The sequence below is a fragment of the Porites lutea genome, chromosome 3 (assembly GCF_958299795.1).
Source record: "Porites lutea chromosome 3, jaPorLute2.1, whole genome shotgun sequence".
Taxonomy (NCBI): domain Eukaryota; kingdom Metazoa; phylum Cnidaria; class Anthozoa; order Scleractinia; family Poritidae; genus Porites; species Porites lutea.
Window position 1 is genome coordinate 16,477,068 of NC_133203.1, and position 20,678 is coordinate 16,497,745.

The 20,678-nt window shown below is 41.3% G+C and overlaps 4 pseudogenes; 2 read left to right on the top strand and 2 right to left on the bottom strand.

Annotated features, from left to right (window-relative positions):
* Window positions 1-5,366: 5,366 nt before the first annotated feature.
* On the bottom strand, window positions 5,367-5,980 carry LOC140931671 (uncharacterized; annotated as a pseudogene).
* A 1,106-nt stretch (window positions 5,981-7,086) lies between these two features.
* Window positions 7,087-9,885, top strand: LOC140931672 (G2/M phase-specific E3 ubiquitin-protein ligase-like; annotated as a pseudogene).
* A 1,208-nt stretch (window positions 9,886-11,093) lies between these two features.
* Window positions 11,094-16,289, bottom strand: LOC140931673 (uncharacterized; annotated as a pseudogene).
* LOC140929927 (uncharacterized) lies at window positions 12,451-14,517 on the top strand (annotated as a pseudogene).
* Window positions 16,290-20,678: the final 4,389 nt, after the last annotated feature.

The following is a 20,678-nucleotide window of genomic DNA, read 5'->3' on the forward strand; positions in this document are numbered from 1 at the left end:
GTCTTTAGACTTGATGGCAGTGACGTGTCTTGACATTTTTCCGGAAAAGATCCGTTGAAGAGAATGCCTTCATGATTAAAAATGTCATTATAGAAGAAGCCATGGCCAAAATTAGTGCGTCTTCTGAGAAGTCTCTTTTCTTTAAGGCGTCTTGAATCATGTTAGGCATTCCTTCTTTGAAAACTAAGAAAGTGTTCCTCCCATCGAACTGTTCTTGAGCTTCCTTGAAGTATTCCAGCAAGCGCTCCTTTGGCCTGGTCTTGTCTACTGATTTCGCATTACCTAGAGCCTCCAGGTGACTTTCATATAAAGAGTGCAGCTCCGACAATTTAAACAGGAGTTTTCCAGAATTGACTTCTTTTTTGACATAACTTGCAAGCTCGACAAACGCGCGGGAGTTACACACATTTTCATCAATATTTTGCTTATCCTTGTTTGATTTTCTGACGTGACTGCGATATCTGTTTTTCAATTCAATCAAGCATTTCAGGTGATACTTTGCTCCGATCGCAATAAGATCTCCTCCAACTATTCTCACAAGTAGTCGCGAATCATTAAGCTCTGTTATCATTGTTCTTACATTTGCGTCTGTCTCAAATGTAGACACCTGGCAGAGATCTCCATCATCTTCTCGAGCTCCCTTCTCACACAAAAAAACACTTCACTGTTCAACCGTTGTCGCTTACGGCGAGAGCTTGTTTCTGTCTAATCACTGCTCCGTTTTCTTTTCAGTTTTTCTCTTTCAAGTTTGCAGCTGCTAAATTTCGCATAGCAAGACTTATGCCACGACGCACGATGAAATTCCCAGTTTTCTGCAGTGTCATCACATCCAAATGTGACTATCACTGGTAAAGAATCAATATCTTGAAACTGCTTTACTTGATTAAGAAAATACGTATATGCAATACAATACAAGTTGCACTTTTTTGTTGCCCGTTTCACCATACTTTTAAGGAAAATTTCACTACAATTCATGAAAGCTTGGACCTCTATAGGTTTCTAAATATAACAACGTCTTTTAACTGCAAAACTACTAGTAACATTGTATACATACCAGGTTAAGAAGCACTGCATTTGGTCCCAACATAAAAGCACCACAACAACATGGCATCTGAAGCAGCGCCCGAGAGTTTGAACATGCTTTTGTTTTGAGAGAAATTATTCAAATTGCACGCAAAAATCCGCATGGATCCACGCAAAAAAATGTTTAATAGTAATTAAGGAAACAATCTGGTGATTTTGATGCTTGTATCTGCTGTGTAATGTTTCCGCGAAAATTTGGAGTTAAGTGACCTGACTATAACCGGACCGCTGGCTACTTTGACTTGGGCACCCCTTCTAATATTGATTGGTAGGGTAAAAGCAATTTATGTGCCAAATTTCATGCTTGTATCGCTCGTGTCACGGTCAAATCGTTGAGCCACCTGATAATTAGCATTTCAATGAACAGGTTGAATCAATCCCCTAAAGTAACTCAACTCAACGCCATGACAGATCAGAACGTCGCTCTCTCGAGCCCCTTACCAGGATGCCTAGCATTAGGGTTACCATCCTATAACACCTTCCCCCCAGTAAAATTTACAATTTTACGTTTAACTGGAGTATCTTTGCGGCATTTTCACTAAGCGTCCCGCACGTGTACGTTTAACAGTAATAAGGTCTATCTTAGTGCATTTGGCAGGTTCTGCCGCCTTTGGTTTCCCTGTGGTGCGGACGGACGGTGTACAGTCACGTGATTACCAAATTTTCTGGAATGGGTAGATTTACTTAGCTAATGAAAATTGTTTTTAAACAGAGTTACTGTTTTTTTAGCAGGATGGCCATCAACATCTGAAAATTTTGTTGTTGATTGGCCAGACTGCTGATTGCTGTCGTTGTTTCATAGCTTCTTGATGTAGCTGTACTTGTTGTTGTTGAAACTCCTGTTGTTTCTGTTGCTGTAGCAGAATGTTAAAAAGGTCTTCGTGCCTCTTTGCTTCATTAGTCATCTGGGATTGTTTTGATTCTTCTCCCTTAGCATGTATGACCATTTAATTCCCTCTCTGCCCTCTCCTTAAGGTATGCAATCATTTCTGAACCAATTGATCTTCTCCTGATATGCTTTGCAGGTCTATTCCTATCCTCATCTCCTCTCCTTTTGGTTTGGCATAGGGCCTTCATGGCCTTCAGCCTGATGTCTGGTCATAGCCACCTCCCTTTTCTTCTTTTCAGTGTCTTTCTCATTCTCTGCCACATTTATCTCCATCTTTTCTATTTTTTTCATTAAATATATTATCCAGTCCTGATGGTTCTGGGCTAATCACATTGGCTTCCAGCTCATCTGCATTCTTCTTCTCGTGTTTTTTTCTATTATGAGCGTTATATGGTCCTTGACACCTCCTTGAGGTTAGCTTCTCCAATTTCCGTGGGTAATTTGTTATGACCTTGTTGACAAGATCCTGCCATGCCTGGACACTGAGCAGTGCTCTCCTCGAATTGAAATGGTTCAAGGCAAAGAACCTCAAGGGCTTTAAGTTGGATAAACATGAAATATTCAAGTCTTGAAATATTCTTCAGCTCTGCATACTATAATTATATTTAGTTATAAGTTTATCAATATAATGCAAGGCGTTCAATTGAAAATTCTTAAATCGGCACTGTTATAAGATGTTTAAACTGATCATGATTAGGTGATGCTGTGAACAGCATAGATTTTATAATTTTCAAATGAACATTACATTTAAATTTCTACAATGGGCAACGATTGTTAATCTCTATTTTTTCTCTAAAACAATATGCAAGAGCAGGCCTGTTTTATACTTTGGGCATACAGTAATACACAGAAAGAAGTTTTTCATACTTTCTCCAGTGAAATTTCCAACAAAAGAAAAGATAAAAGAAGTAAACTAAAACTAAGCCTGTGAAGGGTATGGCAAATATCACTCAGACATCCTCCAGTCTAAAAAGGTTTAATAGCACCAGTACTTCACATGTTTGCATGCAGATCTACAACAAGCGGAAACCATAAAATAACGAGCTAGGGAGGCAAGAGAAAGGTATACCTGGCTTAGAAGCTCGCTAAGGTAAACTTTACAGCCTGATCCTCATGACTAATGAGGAGCTGGATAGAGTTGTTAAATTGTCTGCAATTGGACCTCGGTAAAATCCCGCCCTTGGGCCACTGGTTCGCTTTTGTCAAGTTCAAACTGGGCTGGAGGGCTGTTGATGAATGGGTTAGAGCCATGATTCTAAGGCGGGCATTCAAGTTTCTTTTGTACACCAGTGGATTGAAGTCCCTGCTGTAAACACACGGATTGAAGATCAGTGAGAGACAGAGCCCTAAGCAGGTGGGATATGTTGTGTTTCAAGTGTTGGTGGGAAGTCAGCCATATAGGACAGGGTAGCATCATCCTGGTCAGTCGAGAAAATGCTGTCAAGACTCCACACAGCAATGCAGAAATAAACTTAAATACGGGCAGATAAATGAATCAAACGTGAGAACAGTTACAATGTTTCAAATAGAGCAGGACAAGTATTCAGCCAACAGCGAGGGGTGAATGAACTCCCTGAGATATGGTTCATGCTCAGGGCACGTGAATCGATTGACAGAATCTATAGTTTCACTGCCGCGCTCTCCCTTCTTAATACTGCATGTCACACAATCTTAACATGCAGTCACATATGGTTGTCCCATTTACTTAAATAAACGCATGCATAAATTGATTTCTATACCTTCTGACCCATAAAAGTAATCAATTTCTCCAACTGATTTTTTTTCTTTCCACTCACTCTTAAAGGTAAGCGCAATAATGTTAACCGATTTATTTTCCTACATTAACAACACCCATTGCAGTGATGGCATCGTCAAACTCAAAACAAAATAACAGTGACCCAGGATTCCTCCATTCCGTTTCCCCTCTAAGGATATCAGCAAAAACAAGTAGAGACTATTTCGTTTGTATGTTGCAGACTTCTCACACCAAATTGACCCAAGTAGATGAATTTGACCAAAAAGGCCATGAACAAGCTCTGTACTACACAAATTGGAGACCCTTAAATTTGGTTGGTGTGACAGAACAAGAAGGTAAACTCTTTGTGAATCAAACAACCAATGTTGTTCAAGTAAATGTAAGTGACATGAACTTTGAACATCAACCACAACAAGATGAAAAATCACCACCACAAATAATGGTGGCAGCTGATATTAATGTAGCTAACATTCATAAATGTAGGCATAACCAGAGTGAATGCCCAAGGGGTAATAACCGTGGGAGACTTACCACCAAAGGAAGCAACGAAGAGCAATGGAAAAGTGGGAAAACTGAAAGAGGACTGTGTCATTGAGAAACAAAAATTATCTTAAAAATTGTCATATGACACATTTTAAAATTAAGAACTAAATCCGAAACTAAAATACAAGAGAAGCTCTAGGCGTTACAAGCAAATGCTTTCGTGAACAAGTACATCTTAATTGCTCCTTGAAGAGATTTTAAACTCTAATTGCTCTTACTCCAGAGGGTAATGTATTCCATAATCTAGGGACGGCTACTTGGAATGATTTATCTCAAAGAGCTTTCTTGGTGTTAACCAATGGTGGCTCTAACAGCAGTTCCTTGCTCAAATGCAGGTTATATTGTGTTCTTTAATCTTGATTAAGTTACAAACCTAAGACGGTGCAACACTTTAAGTTGCCTTAAAATGTAGGATCAATATTTTATACTTGATTTTAAAATGAACTGCAAGCCAATGCGTAGGAATTAATGTAGATCTTATGTGGTCAAATTTAGGTGTTGGAAAGACTAGTCAGGATGCACAATTCTCTATGCACTGTGTTGAAGAGCAAACTATGGCAATAGTCTATGCAACCCATAAGGATGGCATAAACAAGGGACTGAGTGGCCTCACTTGTAAGATATTTTCTCATACGTCTTATGTTGTAGAGATGGAAAGAGGTGGCTTTACACAGCTTATCTATAATATATAGATTTAGCCAGGGCTAAAACGAAAGCTCCCTTTTACAAATTTATAATTTAAATCAAACAATAAACTTGTAATCCACATATCAATTATATTAAGGGCACATTCGTGGGAATTTTGACAGAAAGGCAGATTTTTCTGTTTCTTAGGGTGTGTAAGATGGAATGCCAATACTTTTACCCAAACAGTTATCACTTACGGCTGGGTGCAGAGGAAAAAATGCACTTTTGGGGGGATAAAATAAGGTTTGAGCTCTGACCATGTTTCTTCCCTTTCAGGGTGTAATTCCACTTTTTCAATGAGCATCCCTGCACCTGTCACATGGAAATCACCCCCTACGGCAAGTACCAACAACACATAAAACAAAACTGATAAAGTACTGTTCTAATAGTATTCATCAAAGTATGTGTCTATGAGTTAACATTTCTCTTAAGGAACCGAAAAGCCTCAACTGCATTCTTTGATTCTACTTTTTCTGGATTTTGAAGTAGATCTTTACATTCTCTGTTTACCTCTGGGTCCATAAAATCAAGCAGATCCCCATCTGTGACCCCTGAAAGCTCAGAAACCTCTTCTAACTGATCATTGGTCAATTTCGTCCCCATATTGGTTCATCCATATTGCCCAGGGAAAGAAAACATATGCTCTGGTACCCACCCTAGTTGGAATTTCTAAATTTTCTTGTCCTCGAATTCTGTGAGAGTTTTTTCAGCACTTAACAAACATGTCACACTCTCTTTGGACAATTGGAATGAAGACATAGGCAAGAAGCTGTCTGTCAAGTGCACTGTGTGGATCATGTTCTCCTCCCCTTAAAGGCAGTGTCAATGGCACTTTAAAAAATTTTTCTAGTCTTTCATGAAAATCTCGCCACCATTGCTCGATCTTGTTGCTAGTTGAGGGGCCATAAATAATTAAATCAGTGGGGTTATCCGTGACCTTATGCTGGTTCAAAAGGTATGCATGTATTGTGGCCATTTCCCGTCTCAGTTACCTCTGTCTCAAGCAAGTACTGAGGATACATCCTGCCAATGATTATAGGGTTCGAGTTGGAATAACATACAAACAAGAACAAGACCTTGTGAGAGAATGTGTCAATACAGCCATAAACTCCCAGGGGGAATGTTGAGTTCCGATAGCCACACAATGTGTGATGGCCATCCAAGGAGACTCTCCATATCACGCCCTCAGATGAAAGTGACCCTTTGCTTTCTTCCCTTTTCTTTGAAGGTTTCTTGCTTTCAGTCCTTCGGGATGCAATTCAGCCATCATGTTATGAATAAGATGGCGCAGTACCAGTATGATGTGCTCTGTTCTAAGTTTTTGATTCATAGCTCTGTACCTCAATATCTTACCTGGTCCCTCTAATTATTTCTGAACTGCAGCAGAAACTTCCACAAGTGGAGTGTCATAATTTATGTGGTGAATGCCATAGTGATGAAGGTGTCTGTCGTGGGTTGCGATACTCCATGTTTATTGACGAAAATCCTGTTTCACAAAGTCCAGAACTTCTTACAACACTGCTGCCATTATGAAAACTGAGCGGCCACACAGAAAAACTAGTCCCAGTTCTTACCACATGGATTAATAAGGGACCGTTCATTCTTTACGAGGTAGGGGGGGGGGGCTGGTGGAATTTTTTGAACCCCCATTACGAATTACCATGGCTCCCCAAGTCCTCAATTTTTCTCCTGCCCCCCCCCCACAGACGGTCATTTTTTGGGGGGTGACCCCCCCTTTTAAAAGAGACATTATCATAATTAAACCTGACATGCATATATATTGCAGTGTACAATATGATTTGTATCTTCTGCTCATTGTAAAGCTGTTGACAACTCATTCTACAGATGTAGCAGCCACTAGAAGAAAGTAAAGACAGTTTTCGAAGCACTTTCAAGGACCTACATAGAGACCGCATCAGCAAGGGAAGAAGAAAAAAAGGAAACCATCGAAAATCGAATGCAAGAAAAAAGAAAAGGTTTGAAAACAACGTCCAACGAGTGTATAGTATTTGTGTCGGAAACCCGGTAGGTAATGATCTTCCAAAATGTCTTCTGTATCCTCCTTGCCTTGCTGTCCCTGAAGGGTGCATTGGCGTTGAGAAAGTTTCCGAATTGCTTTTTGATCGAGATGCAGCATACATTGCACAGCTATTGCAAGGAAACCATTTCAGCAACGCCGCAGGAAGCAGAATTATCACAAACCTCAAGCCGGATTATGACTGAAAACGATGAAAGCGACTCTGGCAGCAGCACAAGCGATAAGGAAGAGCTAGGCAATGATGACCAACAGGAACAGGAGCAGAGAGACGTTGCACAGCACTAACCTGATAAAGAATCTTTTACTGATAGTTTCCTAGCTTTGAAAATTGTTGTCGTGGAACTGAACACTGTCATGTAAACACAGAACAAAAGTTTTTGATACATTTATATAGCTTTTGCTTGTTTCTGTATATGTATTTTTATTTATTAATAAAACATCATGTCAACTGTACATGAACTAAAATATTTTGCGTGACCCCCCCTTCCCTCCCTTTGTTTTTTGGGATGCCCCCCCTTTTAAGCCGTTTTTTTTTTTGCGTACCTTGTAAAAAATGAACGGTCCCTAACACTAATCCATTCATATTTTTTTTCAACAAGGTAACGCTTTCAAGTTTTTTTTTGTTTTTGCTGTTTGTACTATGACTACTAACTATAAATATAATTTTTTAACCTGTAATTTCAAATCATGTAACGAATTTAATGTGATTACATTTTGCCTTAAAAATAACAGATTAAACTGATTCTTTCAAAGCAACCAGAAATCAGAAATGAAATGATAATTTTAGTATAGATGTAAGACAAGAATTGTTATGAGATTACTCATTATAATATAAAATGACCTCGACTTCTGACTTTTATGCAAAGAAATGACGTGACAATGATGAGCCACCATACTTTACCTCCCCCAAAAAGCAGCAATGGAATCCCTGAGAAAGTTCGAATATGCCATGGCGTTGTTAAAGAGTGCATTTTGTTTACATGCAGAATGCACAGATGTGTCAGGTCGTATGATGACCACCAACGTACGCATAGGAACGAGCTGCAACAAACATACAAACGTAAGTTGGATACTCAGACTAGTCTGCTAAAAGAGGTTTGCTAGTCAACCAAACCACAACTATGGTAATACAGACGCAATCATCTTGTTCATGATCAGCAGCTAGGCAGGGACCTCGTCTGAAAACACCTCATACAAGCACCAAGAGTTTCACGTTTCCAGTTGCATTGCAATGCACCGTCGGACAGAAAGTGAGCACCAAACTCACCATACTGGATTTCTCACTTGAGTGATTTCATTGATCTTTTATCTGAATATTTGCCTTATCGGATAACGTGCTTCTCACTCGTCGATAAATTTTACTTTTCTATCTATGGGATTTGGGCACCGATCCTGTGCAGTGATAGGTTGTCCAAACAGTTGCAAGCACCTAAACTAATGGTCTTCATCGATATGCAAAATCGTCAAGGTAAATATAACTGTGGACCATTTAAATGATAAACAGCGTAAATTAAGTTTTGGTTCGGACTTGTGTTATGTCTCCAGCACACGAGAAATATCTGTACCGCCTTGTAGGTGTCGTCTTAGTATGGTCACTGTGGCATGCAGGTCCTGTTGGTAATTTCTTCAGTGGTATGCTGTACGATTCCATTGCTTATGGACCGGGTACAAGCCCACCACATTTGGAGGACATCCCCAATCAAGATTTAAAACAGAAGATTATTCAGGACTAGTCTTGAGTGTTATGATGTCACTAGCCTTACTGTTACTAGGGTTGTATTGTTTAACAACATAAGATCTGATAGTGCTGTAGCATCAAACAAAATTTAAGTGCCAGGTTTCTATCTTTCAGATTCCTGATTCCAAAACAGGCAAAGAGTTGAAAAACAACCTGCATCATGAAGATATCCAAGGTATCCTGGATGCTCAAGGTGCAGTCAAGTCGTCAGTATTACAAAATGAAGATTCCATCTTGAAAATCATCCTTCGTCACGTCCTTGTAGACTCCACGAGGTATCTCCTGGAAGACTTCAAGAAAGGCCTGGAAACTCTGGGTGTACTGGAGGCCATTCAAAAACACCCAGAGCAATTCCAAGAGCTGTTTACTACGGACAAATATTCATCCCTTGGACGCTGCCACAGTAGATCCAATTTTTCGCATCGACTTTGATGAACAGGGATCCAATCGAAGAGACAGCCAAGAGCTGGAAATTATCAACTGGAGGGATTATCTTCAAGATTGCAAAAGTATTTTTCAAATTGATCATCTAAGTTGAGAGTGTGAGACGGGATTAGTGGGAATGTATTTCAAGCCTGACAAAAGAGCCGACAATTCGCGACGCCACCACTGGTTTCCCAGTTCCTTTTTCTTTTTCATTCGTTCCTCAGGCGTGGTTTTTAAACCAATGGTGACATTGGCAATTGTCGACTGTTTTCTCAGGTAATCACCACAAAATCCAATGCAAACACATTGGATGCTTCATGTAAGCGTTCATTTGCTCTACATCCAAATAATACATTGACAAGTGCTTTATGACTACTAGCACTTTCGTACCATATGCAACCTTTTCTGGTTGTCTAGTATGAACTGACCCACCAAGAGACATATCCCTCCAGTCAACTTGTAAGGACCAACTCAGTAAGAAGGACAATGACTTCTATATTCCCACCATACCTATGAATGACTGGACACGAAAAGGCCAAATACTGTAATAACTATAGACCTTTTTTCTTTACAATTCAGGCAGAGATGCCCGAGCAACCCTGGGGGACGTCCTCTCCTTCGCTACTGGAGCAGATGTACTGCTCGTGTTAGGGTTCGATAACAGCCCGTTATCGCCTTTACAGATACGGCTTTTGCAACCGCCAATACCTACGCCACAACATTGAGGTTACCAACTGTGTATGACAGTTATGATGAATTCAAGGAGAAAATGGACTTCAGTATTCTGAACTGTCCTTGTTTTGGACAAGCATAACAGATTTTGTAAGATTTCGTATTAACATTTTTTTTGGCTTCTTTACCGCACAAAAGCCACGTCCTTGTTCTGACTAATTTCAGAGGCGTTTTTCATAACCATGATCGTTGTTTAAGTCTGTTTGTTACCAAATAATAGTGCAATATTAACAAGGGCAGAAATTATACCTTATGGGTTTTCAAATATTTAAGACAGTGCTAGAAAGAATATCATTGCAATTTCTGAAGTGAATTTTCATTGTTTTGTTGTAGTCAAAACAAATTTTAATAGGTAAGTTAAGTTTGTCTGTTTGTTGTCGAACGCATGAGACATGAAACGAGGTCGGCCGCTTTTTTATAAGAAAAGAATTTGCTGTCTCATGCACCGGTTTGTGATTGGTTGAACTTTTGAAATTTTGCTCAAAGGCTAGGGAGGGCGATTAGTTTTTCTAAAATCTCAATTTTGATAGGCAAATTACTATTTTTCATTTATGCTGGTGTTTGCATCAAGCCTTTGCTTTGCATACACCAATCATGTACAGTTGAACCTCTCTAATACACTGAACGGAAAGAGCGAAGTGTCTGTATTAGGGTGGATTTGTCACATAATTTTTACCTGTGTACGTGCACAAAATTTTCGTTCGCAAATAACATAGAGGCAATGCATAAAAGGTCGCTTGTAAGCATAAAAGTTGAACCTTGGTCAACTTCTCATTTAAGCGCAGCACTTTTTATGTTGCCTCTATTTTATTTATGTGATTAAAATTCATGGGCATTAACGTGCGTAGCCAAAAACCCGTCAGTGGAAATCAACCTTTAAAAGAGCTGTCTGTATAAAAAAGGTCACAATGATGACTTCACTACTGCAAAGTTCGTCGTTTGACCTTGGTCTTTCTACATTAACTGTTTACTAAGACTTCACTTCATTAGTAGGGCGGTTTTTTAATCAGCCAGTCTTTGTTAATAGACAAGTGTCTGCTAACTATAAACCATAATTTTATAAAAACTAATTATTTATTTAAAGCATGAGCAACAATGACATTCGCCTGGTTTTGCCTCAATGCGCTCCTCCATTTACATATACTTGTTTACTTCCCCAAAAAAATGGTGGAAAAAGAAAGGTAAATAATAAGCTAAGATGTCAATGAATTGATAACTTTCTCCCCACAAAGTCAACTATCCAACGGTACAGTTCTTTACCACAAGTCGAGGTTGATGGGTCAACAAGACATTGTTGTTCTTCGTACTCTGTGTCATGCAAGGGGTTTGATGTGGGAGGCACTTGCACGCGAGGCAAATTGGTGGAAACAAGCTCGTCGATATTAACACCCATCCATGCATCATTTGGGTCCTGGCCTTCTCCAAAGGCCGTTAAATGTAGATTTGTCCAAAAGATCTGGGCCGGAGTGTTATTACATGTGGCTAAATTTTAATTTAGGCTAAGTTAACCTTGCATGCGTGACATGCAGGGTGGCCCACTAGGGGTTTTCACGGCTGCTATCCTTTTGCATTATTTTGCAAGCTATTGTAGCTGATCGTTGCTGATCACCTTTTTACTTTGTGCTAGAGAATCTTGGCGGATTCTTGCTTGGTTAGTATTTTATGATGTCATCTCGTTCGACTCGCAACATTGGTATCTTACTTGCTTGGTTAGTATTTTATGATGTCATCTCGTTCGACTCGCAACAGCCAGTCTGCAGCTCTTGATGCCGTATCCATCGCAGTTTCGGCGGAACCATATTGTGCTTCGGTGATCGCTGATCCGGCGGCTAATCCTCCTGGCCCATCCGTTGCTGTCCAGCAAGATCAGCCGTCTCCTGCCTTTCTGGCAACTGTTGTTCAAGCAGTAAAAGATGCTTTAGCTGCCAACCGAGTACCAGCCCACTCGATTCCGAGCGCCAGTTCACAGCCTTCGACTGCAACCATGCTTGGCGGCGTTCCCGTTTCTTCAAGCAATCTTGCTTCCCAAGCCTCGGCCTTCTTGATCTCTGGCACGGGTATCTTACCCAATTCTGCGAGTTCAGCGTCCCAAGGATCACTTCCCCCAGTTTTGTCCGTGACCCCCCTGCGAGCAGATCAATTGCTTTGGAACTTCAGCATCATCCTGACAGTCAACTAGTGAACTATGTGTTGGATGGGATTAAAAATGGGTTTTGAGTGGGGTTCTCCCCGTCGCACAAGCTCAAGTCTGCCAAGAATAATAAACCATCTGCGCTTCAGCATGCTGCAGTGGTTGATGAGTATTTGGCCCATGAAGTTTCCCTAGGCCAGGTGGCAGGCCTCTTTACTTGCCCCCCTTTACCCAACTTCCAAGTTAGCAGCTTCGGGCTTATTCCAAAGCGGGGGCACCCAGGAAAGTGGCGCTTGATTGTGGACCTTTCTTCCCCTGGGGGGGGGCTAGTGTCAATGATAGGATCAATCCCGATGAGTTCTTCCCTCATTATATCACTCTAGATAAGGTGATTCGTCTAGTTTCCCAGTTTGGCCGAAGGCCACTTATGGCCAAGTTTGATGTGGAGTCTGCCTACCACAATGTTCCAATCCATCCACTGGATCGGTACTTGCTGGGAATGAAATGGCGCCATCATTTTTATGTGGATTTGGCTCTCCCTTTCGGCCTTCGCTCGGCACCCTACATTTTTAATTCCATTCCAGACTTGGTGGAGTGGATCCTTATGAACAATCATCAGATCCCTGACCTGCTCCACTATTTGGATGACTTTCTTAACGCTGGCCCCCCAGATTCTCCTCAGTGCACTCACAATCTTACTGTTGCTTTGGCCGTTTGTGATCGTCTTGGTTTACCTCTCCACCCTGGTAAGTGTGTGGTCCCTTCGTCGGTATTGACAGTTTTAGGCATTGAGCTGGATTCTGACCTTCAGATGGCATGCCTCCCTGAGGATAAGCTGCAGGCTCATCAGGGGTTAATCCACCCTTGGCTCCCCCGGAAATGGTGCTTCAGACAAGAACTGGAATCTCTAATAGGACAGTTACATCACGCTGCAAAAGTAGTCTTGCCCGGTAGGACCTTCTTACACCTTATGATTGACCTACTCTGCTGCTTTCGGAGGAAGAATCATCCTATCCGCCTAAACAATCAGTTTCATCTTGACCTGCAGTGGTGGCATAAGTTCTTGTCTGATTGGCATGGCATTAGTTTTTGGCTTTTTCCTGGCCTATCTCCGGAAGCGGATATGAACTTTCCTCGGATACAGCTGGCTCCTTGGGCTATGGGGCCTTTCTGAGAGGCCTTTGGTTCACAGGTCCATGGTCTCCTCTGCAAGCACAGCAGTCCATTGCCTACAAGGAACTGTTCCCTGTGGTCGTTGCTGCTCACATTTGGGGAGACATGTGGTGTCGGAGGTATGTCTTGTTTGACTCGGACAATGATGCAGTCGTGCATATTTTGAATTCGAGAACGTCCAAAATGCCCTGCATTATGCATTTATTGCGCCATCTTCTATTGTCAGCTGCTAGACATAGTTTCTCCTTTTCTTCCCAGCATGTACCGGGGGTCAACAACCAGGTTGCTGATGCATTTTCTCGTTTTCATTGGCAGTGTTTTTGGCAGCTGGCTCCCGATGTGCAGCGGTCTCCTACCCCAGTTCCCCCTCAGCTACTGGAGGAGTTGACCTCTCCGCTTTAGAGCTCCAATGCCAGTCCTTTTTGTGCCAGGGTTTGGCTCCCTCTACGCGTCGATCCTACTCCATGGCTTAGTCCAAGTTTATAGCCTTTTGTCACCAGCTTGGCATGCTCCACTCATCAGGTTCCCCCTGCCCAGCCGATGAATGGACGCTCTACTTGTTTGCCACTTTTCTAGCGAAGACTGTCCAGCAGGCATCCATCAAAGTTTATTTGTCTGGCGTAAGAGCTCTTCATATTGATCAGGGGTTCTCAGACCCATTAGCCGGTTGCCTTTGCCTCCGTCGGGTTTTACGAGGGATCAAGCGTTGCCAAGGTTCTCCTGTTGCTAGTTGTTTGCCAATCACGGATGACCTAATGCTGGTTATTTGGAACTTTCTGGACCTCAGCCTCCCCGACCACTGCATGTTTTGGGCTGCTTGCTGTCTTGGATATTTTGGTCTCCTCCACGCATCAGAATTCACCGTACCAAACCTGGCTAGTTTTTCCCCATCACTCCATCTTAGTGTCCAAGATATTAGTGTGGACTCCATGCTCTCCATCCTGCATGAGAGTTAACATCAAGGGCTCCAAGACTGACCCTTTTAGGCAAGGTTGTTACGTTCACATTGGTGCTGGCCATCTGCCACTTTGCGCTCTCTTGGCACTGATGACTTATCTCTCTCTGCGGGGCAATTCTGCAAGCCCTCTATTCTTGTTTCAAGACAGTCGACCTCTGTCCAGGGCTACCCTCACTGAATGGCTTCGACAAATTATGGCCTCAGCCAGGGTTCCTAGCAATTTTTCCAGCCACAGCAGCTGCTCGTAATGGAGTTCCGGACCATCTCATTCAAGCCATGGGCTGTTGGTCTAGCAACGCCTATCAGCTCTACATCAGGACTCCTTCGGAGTTGCTGGCTACACTTTCGCAGAAACTACTTTGACATTATTTATACATAAACAAGCAAATCAAAACAAGCAAAAAAAAAACGCTTAAGGCTAGGCCTTGACTACTCACCTATCTGTGCTCTAGTTTTCAATGGCAACACAGGTTATACCTGGTTCATACTCGGCTCTCCTTTACATACAGGTCGCTGGGATGATTTTTGGGAATACTAGCTTGGTCATGGAGGAGAAAGTACGCGAAAGCTCCTGCTGCATGGTGTGAATGGTGGCTATGCCTTTCATGATGCTCACTTGGTCTATTGTCTCATGAGTCCACAACGCCGCACCACAAGCATGGGGCTTTCCTAGACTGCTTACTCAGTGGTAAGTCACCTCCTAGGATGTACGGAGGTACTGGGCTACCCTTGTTCGCAGGTCCCTCCATTCTCCAAGCACTTGGAGACGGATGTGTTTTGGGTGGTTTCCGCTTCCAGGGTTGCCTGGCTACCTCCTTTCCCATATTTTTCACAGTTGGCCTCCCCGCTAACCTTTTAAGCACCAGTTCCGAAGCTCATCAATTGGCGATGAGTTTAAATGTGGCTAAATTTTATTTAGGCTAAGCTAACCTCGAGCCAATGCTGCCAGCGGTGTCCCCATATTAGCATGCGTGACATGCAGGGTGGCCCACTTGGGGTTTTCAGGGCCGCTATCCTTTTACATTATTTTGCAAGCTATTCTAGCTGATGGTTGTGGATCACCTTTTTGCTTTGTGCTTGCGAATCTTGGCGGATTCTTGCTCCCTCTGCTCCCTCCCTGCTCTCATGAGGGGGTGTACAGGTAAGTATTCCACTTGGGTAAGTATTTTCCACTGAGTATTCTCTCAGTGTGATGGTGCCAGTTAGGAGGCTGCTGGCAGGGGTGGTTCCCACTTCCAGGGTTGCCTTGCTACCTTTTCACAGTTGCCCTCCCCACTAACCTTTTACGCACCAGTTCCCAAGCTCATCGATTGGCGATGAGTTTAACTTCCGTCAAAATCTTGTGATTGTTATGAGCAGAAACAAACTCTGTGAGATTCTTCTTCAATCGCGGTAAGTAGACAGTGAAGACAAAATAGGGCGGTCTCTTTCAGAGGGTCATGAACACCCTCCCTTTCTAGGTCATAAAATTCGGACTTGAAAACTGATAGGTCGTGTTCATTAACTGATTGGTTATGTCATTCTATCCTCTGATTAAGTACCGGGACCTAATGATAACAGACCCTGCATCCTCTCCCCAAGCCGACGTCATATCCCTCCACACCAAAACATTCTCTCCACCATGGTCACTGCAGACTCACTGTGGTCTACCGTACATGCGAATAACTTCGTTGAAAGAAAGAAGAACAGTTTCTGTCTTATTGTTTGTTGAGCAGTGGCAGAAAGTTATGAGGCAGCTAAAACAATCGATACTGTGATGTGTCACAAACCTCCATCTAATTAATTTGTGGTTAGTGTCAAGGTGCCACAAATAATTAGGATAAGGCACGGAGTAAACACGTCGCCGAATTGCTGGCCTCTTCCTTGTTGTTACAGAGGGATCTAAGTCATGTATAGCCTTGCGTATGTTGCTACGCTGAACATGGATTTGTTGGGCTCTAAGGTGACCGTGCAGCATAACCTCGCCAGCATTGGGATGATTTCCCTTGATAGAAGAGACAGCATGCTGAATATCTGCCTCTGAAATATCAGAGTAACGGGTTTCTTGTAGATTGTATTCTGCCACCGCTTTATACAATGTAGGATGGGATACCTGTAAGTCTTCGACAATACGGGAAACCAGTATCTAAAGCCATAGCAACCCTTCCAGTTGCACTTTGGATAAGGCCTTTCAAAGTCAGTATAAAAGTATTTCATTGGTTGTCATGAATAATAGCTTACAAATAAATATCATAAATATACCGTTACTTTTGGACCAAACTGAGGCCTGAATCACGAAGGGCCGGAAAAAACATTTTTGGGACCCCCCCCCCGCCCTATCTAAGGGTCTGGATCTGGCACTGATTATTGTCATAAAAATGGTAGTAACCGCCCTGGTTTTTCTATGTTGTAATTCCCCTAACTCCTCAGTTAGTTTTAGTCCGGGCCAAGGAGGAGGAAGACCATAAATTATTAGCCTAGAAACGGGGCTGGCATAACGGTTTGACTCCACTTCAGTTCTATAATTCAAACAGTCCTTATCACAGCATCTTTTAATTAAAAAGCAACAAAATTAAAAGGATGGGTAGAGTTATGATAAGTCACTTCACATGACTATTATAGTTAATAATAATAAATAATAATTCCCAGGACTGAAAGAGTCCTCAAATTTACAATTTGCTAGGAATAATGTATTCTCTCAATAATATTTAGGAGACATTCACAATGATAATATGTGGCATAGCTGCAGAGCAGGTGTTTTTTAACGGAAAAGCAGAGGTACATTGACCGTGCTCGACATCTTCAAAAGCCAAGAAAATCAGTTTTTGACTCGTTGCAACTCTCAGGTGGTATTAACATCCAAGATGGTGGCATAATGTCATTCCCGAAAAAACAAAAAAAACATGGATCACGCCAAACTCGTCCCCAGGGTCGAGGTTAGATTAGGGTCAGGGAAGAGGTTGGGATCGTGCTGCTAAATACGCCTGCTTTTGCAGGCTATACGTCGTAGCGTAGCTAGGAACTTAATGAATTTAAGGCAAGTTCACTCCATTGCTTGAAGCGGCCCGATTGCAAGCTGCAGTTTGTTGGTCACTGAAAGCTAACAATAATATTACAAGGAAAGGATGATTAATCAAACATGACGTACATTTCTTACCGGCTGGGGCGATTTTAATGCACGGCTCATACCGCGTAAGACAAATGTGTCACGCGATGCTATGTCTCGGAAAATAGGTTGAAAGCAGAGATGTCACCACAGAAGGACGAATTAAGGTGGTGGTGTTGTAAAGTCAAGCAATTCTAATATCCTAGATGCTCTATGGGAAATTACCTTGGCTTGAGCTCGAGTTAGATTAGCCGAGGTGACTATTAAAAGATCAAAATCGATCAGGGGGGTGTACTCAAGGGAAGATTAATGCACCAGTCAGTGTAAACCCCCACACCCCTCCGGCTGGAACATAGCGGGGCATTTGCAGGAAATTTTCCATTATTTCACGAGCAAAAGGGCTGCAGGTATCGGGGACTTTGACCTCTTTTGCACGTCATCCAAGAACGGCGGGGGAGTGGACTGCGGTATTTTCCACAGAGGTGGACTGGGTCAAGAATCGCTAGTCCGGCAAGATGGCGGCTTTTGGCTATGAAAAGAAGATAAGAGTCGTTTGGCTGACTATGCCATCCGTTCTTAAGGTCGTTGTATAATGCTAAGAACACATAAATATAATTGATTGTTTTGTGAACAAAAATCTTTTGTCACAGTTTTTGCTCATAATTTATTCTGAAAATCACTTGACTGATCAAGCATGTCATCAGGTGTTTATATTCTCTTCTTATGAATCTTTTAAAAAATATTTTGTACATGGATAGGTCTGTACACGGATAGGTCTGAATTAAAGTCTTGTATTGTTTGTGATAGTGCTACAAAACTGTTGTTCATTGGTTCAAATGTTGTGTAGGTCCTTGTCAAGTTTGGCGAGAGGAGACATGTGATGTGTATCTCTGACGAGGGCAACTAGCCGTGCAAATGCTGTTGAAAGAAGTGAAAAACGCATCTGGCATATACATATTTGAAATATAAAATTGGGAACAAACTGACAAGCTTAAAAATTTAATGTTCTGTCTTTCATGTCTTCCCGTCAGAAAAGTTATTTTAAATAATGATAAAAACATTGCATTGATTTTTATGGTATATAGTGTTTTCACATGACATCACAACAGCCATGTTGCTGTCCCAAAACAAAGAAATGGCGGCCATGTTGGTGTCCAAACTAGACCTCTGGGAATTGAAGTCTATTTTTGTGCAAATACTTTCTTTTGTTTCAGTAAACCAATATGGCCAGTAGTCACGTGAATGAAAACGCTCTTTATAATTTGTTTCTTTAAACAGGAAGAGAATTCTACGACTACCAAAAGAAGTTCTTCAAGTGCATCAAGATCAGGTATTGTAGCATGAACATATTGTCTTGAAATGTTGGTGTGTTTTCATGATACGAATGTTTGGAAATTTCATTAGTTTTATTTATTTGAAGGCTGAAATTCATCAATGATATGAATAATAAGCAAAGTTAACTGATTTTGAATTATCATGAATTTCTATGTAACAGAGAGTGACACCACTACCATTTCTACAAGTGTAACTATAAAAGGGAAAGCTCAAGGAACATTATTATTTGAAGGTGGAATGTTAAGTTGCAAGACCAGCTTTCTCAACATGACCGGTGCAAAAATCTCAACCAAAGGCATTTGAGGTATGCGCATTGATTCAAACCACCAATCAGTGTATCGCGACTGTTGGCAGTTCAAAACCACAACCCTGCCCTGGATGTTTGTAACTTCCACTCCTCAAAACAGAAGTCACTTGTAACCAATCAACTGAGCGGTGCTGAGTTTTCCTGGGTATTATGACGCCTGTCTGTTTGTTTTGATTCTGTCAACCGTTTTTGATCAGTGTTATTCTTCATTCAAAATGAATCATTGGACTTCAAAGATGAAAAGGAAACAGTCAGCTTTCCAGGAGAAAGAGAGCAATGAAATGTGCACCCAGGTCAAAATTGGCATGCGAACAGCCTATTTGTCATGCAAACGCCATCAAGTGGTGCCGTCCCTGGGGGAGACCTGTGTGGAGTGTGGATATCTGAAAAGACTTTTGTCCAAAAGAAAAGAGACATACTCCAATATCATGAAGACCAAAAACTCTCTTATGGGTGACGAAGAAAAGCTAGCGAAAGTGAATTTTATTCTGAAAGAAAAGGGAAATGATCAACGGCAAGAGAAATACTGGCGAACGAAATTTGAATCTGAGTGCTTGTGTGCCACAGATGAAGACCACCTCGATTTTAAATCCATGCTGAGTTCTGTGGACACCTCCAAAATAAAAGGAGACATGGCTCTTCTGCTGGAGCAACAGCAAATGGCTCTTACAAGAAATTCCTCAAAGGGATACAGATGGCACCCAAAGTAAGTCACTATCTAGGATATTATAAAAGGGGCGTATATTATATTAGAAACCCATTGGTTTGATTGAAAACATCTTCAGTAAGGAAAATAATATATATTGCACAATGCCTTTTTTCGTCAACTCCCAGAATCCTGAAGGTTTGTAGCTTTGTTGACCAAATTTATAGTATAAATTTATATAGCATGATATCATCCTACCTGTACTTTTGATTTATATGTTCTGGGGGCCATTTCAAGGATATTCAATTTGGTACTAATTAGAACGCTAAAGGAAAAGATAATAAAGTGAGCTGACTTAATAGCATAATTATTGAAACAGACCTGACAAGACAAAAGTGGATGGTGGTGGGGGGGGGGGGGGGTGGAGTAAATCATTCACCATTATCCCGTATGTCATAATGCACCTTGTTTAGCCCCAAAAGTTTACGCTACCACCATGTTCAGTTCCTCTTGGGATGACTGTAAAAAATGTTTCAAGGTTAACAGGTGCAAAATATTAGGGTCTATGAGAAAGTGGTAAATAGCCATAATGATTTAATTTTTTTTTTTTTTTATTATTATTATTTTATTTCCACAACAAGTATTGACATACATTGTAGTAGTACATATAGTAATATTAAAATCGCAAAAAAGTCATACAAGACATTTGATTTCAAGTCAAGGGATTCTACATTTTACAAAGCAATCGAAAAACGTCGACATGTTTCGAGTATGCAACTAATTTGTATGACTAAACAAAAAAAAAACAAATATTGTCACAAAAACAGAAAGGTACGAGACTAAAATAAACAAATAAATAAATAAATCATGCAAAAAGTATATACATATAGTAAAATAAAATCACACAAAAGGTCATACAACATATTTGGTTTCAAGTTAAGGGATTCTACGTTTTACGCTTCTTATATATTGTTAATGCAACAGATTTTGTGACACGTTATTTTTAAAGCGAGACCATTTCCGTACAAAGACGTTTGAGTCGTCATTGTGGAATGCAATATGCTTTTCAATTTCTATCGAGTTCATAAGTACCTGTATATACACCTGCAGCTTAGGAAGCTTGTTCCCAAGTCTGCAGGTGTATATGTTAT